We start from the raw sequence: 5,492 nt of genomic DNA, 5'->3' as shown, positions 1-5,492 counted from the left end.
GGCAGCGATTGGAGCTGCGTCCGAGCTGTGCTTAGCAGCGATTGGAGTTGCGTTCGAGCTGTGCTTGGCAGCGATTGGAGCTGCGTTGGGCAGCGATTGATAAGCTGCGTTGGGCAGCGATTGGAGCTGCGTCCGAGCTGTGCTTGGCAGCGATTGGAGTTGCGTTCGAGCTGTGCTTGGCAGCGATTGGAGCTGCGTTGGGCAGCGATTGATAAGCTGCGTTGGGCAGCGATTGATAAGCTGCGTTGGGCAGCGATTGATAAGCTGCGTTGGGCAGCGATTGATAAGCTGCGTTGGGCAGCGATTGATAAGCTGCGTTGGGCAGCGGTTGATAAGCTGCGTTGGGCAGCGATGGAGCTGCGTTGGGCAGCGATGGAGCTGCGTTCGAGCTGTGCTTGGCAACGATTGGAGCTGCGTTCGAGCTGTTGATTAGATTTCTCTGTCTTTATATATGGATGACACCAAAGACCAGTAAAGAAGGTCTTATTCAGGCCATTTGTGACAATTGAGGCATCTCAATAACGCTCTATCAACTGCAGGTCATGATCTCCACTGAGTGTGTCGAATATCATTACACTGCTCATCAGTACCTCTAATGGTTGCTAATATAATATTAGTCATGTTGTTGTCGCAGCCATCAAGATCAATCATCTCACATAAGAAGCTGCATTCGTGTTTATAACTGTTGAAGCGGCGTAGGTGATTGAATCGGTGTAGTGTCTGGCGTTTTGATGTTGAAACACGGGGAGGACCTCCGCGTCTTGCCTTACAGAGATTATCACCAAGTAATCTCTTTTTGTCATAGCGTTGCAAAGATCATTGTCTTGTAATCTTCGTCTTGGCTCCTTGAGAATATGAGAGTCGTTGTAGTGTCTTGATGATGATACGCGGGGAGGACTTCCACGTCTTGGTTTGAAGAGATCGTCGATTTGTAATCCTTTCTGTCAGAGTATTGCTAAAGACTGTCGTTTTGTAATCTTTGCTTTAACTCTTTGACATGTGAAAATCTTCGAATTGTAGCCTTCTGGAAGTCGTCAGATTGTAACTTCCATCATCGGTGTTTGATGGAGGATAAGCTATCTATTGTGATTTTTAGACAGCCTACAGAACCCCCTCCAAAGTTTTCGAAAGTTCGCGGTTGACTGGGACGAATTTTCGGAATACTTTGGATCTCAAAGATTTTGTTAATCAAATGCTCATCATCACAGGTTGAGTGGAGCACCTTCGTTGACCTCTTCATTCTCCAAAATGAATTGGGCTTTATCTTCAAGGAAACTGGACATTTCTGGGCTTATGAAAAATTTGTCATCACAGATGGAGAGAACCACAAGCCTGTATAAGAAGGATTTTATCCCCAGCTTAGTCTGATCGCTGGTCTAACCTCGGCATTTTGACTTGAAACGCGGCTATGACTTTGGCGTTATCGTCTTTGCATCGTGGGTCTGACCTCGGCATTGTGGTTTTTGCGACGCGGGTATGACCTTGGCGTTCTGACTTAAAACGCGGCTATGACCTTGGCGTTATCGTTTTTGCGACGCTGGTTTGACCTTGGCGTTTCGATGTGAGACGCGGAGGTGACTTTCATGCATTTTTGACTAAGTCTTTGAGACTTGTCTTCAGCTTATTCGTTTCAAGTCTTGGCTCACGTCCATTAAGCTTGTGGGCCTGAAAACATGCATAGGATTTTTGGCAAACCCTCAGCCATCAACGGATTTGATAAGCCTTTACCGACTACCGTTTGAGTCGGGCTAGCATATGGATTGTCTAAGTCCGTTCCACATGTAACGTTGTGCTAAGAGAATGAACCCTCTTAGACTTGATGCTATGATTTTGAATACATAGACTTTGTCATTTTCACGGAAAAAGACTAACCGACAACGCGTGTTAGGCGTAGGCTTATCCCTGCTTAGGATTTGGGATAAGGTTCCCCATGCGTGTGAAGCATGGATTTTGGCGTTATTAATAACAACCCGCTACGATGTTGAATACGTAGGCTTTGCTATTATTACGGGAATAGGTTACCCAGCAGCATGTGTTAGATGCAGACTTATCTCTAATTAGGGATCGAGATAAAGTCCCACATGCGTGTGAGACATGGATTTCGGTGTTATTAATAACGACCTGCCACGATATTGAATACGTGGGTTTTTGTCCTTTTTATGGTCAAAGACTCACCGGCAACGCGTATTAGGCGTTGACTTATCCCTTCTTAGGATTCGGGATAAAATTCCCCATACATGCAATGTATGATAATCACTGGCTACGATATTAAATATGTAGACTTTGTCACTGTTTCTTCCTGTGTTATTCGAAACACTGAAAGAAAATTAGAAGTGCCAGAGGTATGATGTGAATTTTCACTTAGAGTGAAATTCAGAAATTTTCTTTATTATCACTAGGATAATTCCAGAAAATCTTTAATCCACTGGAGATTTTATAATGAAAACTTGCTATTCTTGTTGAAAAAGAATTAACAAGTTCATTGAGGAGGGTTTGACTGTTAGAGGTGTGATGTTAACCTAACAGTATTTTATGGGCTTGTCGTTCTATTGAAGAGAGTCGATAAGTTGATTTGGTCGTCAGAGGTGTGATGTTAACTTGACTGGTTCGTGGAAAGAGAGTCGATAAGTTGATTTGGTCGTCAGAGGTGTGATGTTAACTTGACTGGTTCGTGGACCTATCGTTCTATTGAAGAGAGTCGATAAGTTGATTGTTGCGATCAGGGCAACTTTGAGGACCCATCGCTCTATTAGAGAGAGTCGATAAGTGGATTGTTGCGATCAGGGCAACTTTGAGGACTTATCATCCTATTGACGAGGATTGATAAGTGGATTGTCAGAGGTATAATGTTAACGTGACAGGATTCGAGGTGTGATATTAACGTGACAAGAAGATGTTACGATCAGGGCAACTTTGTGGACTTATCATCCTATTGAAGAGGATTGATAAGTGGATTTGTCAGAGGTTTGATGTTAACGTGACATGAGGATGTTGCGATTGGAGTAACTTTGGGGACTTATTATCCTATTGAAGAGGATTGATAAGTGGATTTGTCAGAGGTTTGATGTTAACGTGACATGAGGATGTTGCGATTGGAGCAACTTTGTGGACTTATCATCCTATTGACGAGGATTGATAAGTGGATTGTTGTCAGAGGTATATTGTTAACATGACAAATTAGGAGTGATGCAGGCTGCATTCATACCCTGTGGGGGTGATGATCGTCCGAAGTATAATGTTAACTTGACGATGTGAAATGTTCGTTACTCTTAATCCAATGGATTCCAAGTAACCAACCCCCAGTCTTGATTAAGACTTAGCAGTGGAAGAAAAAGAGGCAGACAAAGTACATCGCCTAGTGAGGCACTATCCATGAAGTCAGAATAGAGGCACATCACCAGGTAGGCTATTATCTGATGAGTTTGACTATCAGAGGTAATTGTTAACGTGATAGTTGTGGACTTGCCGTCCTATTGAAGCGGATTAGCAGATTGATAGACTATCAGAGGTAACTATTAACGTGATAGATTTATGGACCTGTCATCCTATTGAGAAGAGGATTGACAAGTTGATGGACTATCAGAGGTAAATGTTAACGTAATAGTTTTGTGGACCTGCCATCCTATTGAGAAGAGGATTGACAAGTTGATGGACGTGATAGTTTTGGTAGATTTTGTGGTTGACAGAGGTATTCTATTAAACATAACAACTCAGAAAATTTATTACTCAGAATCCAATGAACTACAAATAAATCAACCCCCAGTCTTGAATAAGTGCATGGGGAAAAAGGGTAGACATGGCACGTCGCCTAGTGGGCCACAATCTAACGAGCTTGACTATCAGAGGTAGTTGTTAACGTGATAGTTATTGGAGACCCGGCATCCTACTGAAGAGGATTAGCTTCAGTGGTCGTAGTATCTTCTGGTTCTGACTGGGAAGAATGAGCTTGGTCCGATTGCTCAGGAGAAGATTGGGCTTGGTCCGATTACTCGGGTTGATCATGCCTACTTTGTTCTTCAGCTTTGATCCTGGCAATGATTTTTTGAGCCTGCTCGCCTTGAGAGATCAGTTGTCTCCAAGAACGACATTCTGCAACCCCGATTCGAGCTAGGATGTTGGTCTGCAGGTTGTGTCGACAGGTCTCTACTAAGGTAGACTGTGTCATACCTGACGAACACCGGAGAGCCATCCCTCTTCTTCTGCTTAGTGGCGAGAAGTGTATGGATGGAGACTTCTGTATCCTCTTCAAAAAATCTTGACAGGAAGAGTCTCTCTAAATCTGCCCACCTTTGGATACATCCGGCAGGTAGTTTCCTAAACCATTCAAAGGCAACTCCCTTAAGGGTGCCAATGAACAATCGAGCCAGTGTGGCATCGTTTGATATTACATTCCCAGTCTGTGACTTAAAATGATAGATATGTTGGTTCGGTGATCCCGTGTCGTCAAAAGCTTGTAGCGTTGGGACTTCAAATTTTGGAGGATAAGGGGCTGCGTCCCATTCGGCAGGGTAGGGCCTGACAACTCCCTCATCTTGGAGCTCGCTTCTGTTAGCAATGACATTTAGGCGGGCTTCCAATTCCTCGATTTTAGCCGACTGAGGATTTTGCTCATACTCCGTCTCTCTTCCTTCATCAGAAGAAGATTCCAGGTTGTGGGCTTCTTGGTCAGAAGCCGTGTCATCAACCATTTTCCCCTTCCCTTTGCTTGTGTGAGGTCGGGACGAAGACGTTCTTTCCCTTCAGGAAGATTCTTGCCTGAGTGGCGAATCTGTCTTCTGAGATTTGGCCTTGTCTGCGATGAGTTGAGTCAACAGGGCCAGGAGTTCATTGATGGCCTCTTGCTGAAATTTGAGCATGGCCTCTTGCTCATCAAGTCTCTTTGCGAGATCTTCATGGTCTCCCGTCATATAAGCGGAGCTCTCATGTTCAACAAAAGAGCTTGATGATTGGGACTCTGCAATGGCTGAGTGTTCATCATCGGAATTAATTCCTTTGGCTAACCTCCGATAGTTGATAGGGGGAATAGCTCATGTTCGCGTCCGAGTGCGTTGGTAGATTCCTTCAAACTCGTTAGCGATTTCTCTGGCGGTCGGTGAATGACTTGTCTCAGAGTCATCGGAACTAGGACCCGAGGCTTTGCCCCTACCGATCACATTGATAGTGACCCCAGGATACTCGGTCTCTGGAGATTTCTCCCGGTGAGAACGTCGTCGTTGGTTGGGCAAAACAACGTTCGTAAATTGGTTGAACACCAATAGTTTGGCCGCATATGAGCAGCATTGACATTCCAATGGGACCATAGGAATTAGTCGTTCACATTGGAATGAACGAATGACTTGTTGCATCGGTCTTTCTCTCGATATGAACCCTCTCAAATCTGTTGTAAAGATTCGAGGAGAATTACTCACTGATTGTGAGGTTTTAATTAGAACCCCCAGTCCATGATTGGACAGGACTGGCTCTTGGTGAACATGGATGTGGTTGAGATTCCT

Source organism: Asparagus officinalis, unplaced genomic scaffold (genome assembly GCF_001876935.1).
Source record: "Asparagus officinalis unplaced genomic scaffold, Aspof.V1 AsparagusV1_Un1482, whole genome shotgun sequence".
NCBI classification, from domain to species: Eukaryota; Viridiplantae; Streptophyta; class Magnoliopsida; order Asparagales; family Asparagaceae; genus Asparagus; species Asparagus officinalis.
The sequence above is the reverse complement of the archived record's forward strand: the minus strand, read 5'-3'. Positions refer to the sequence as shown.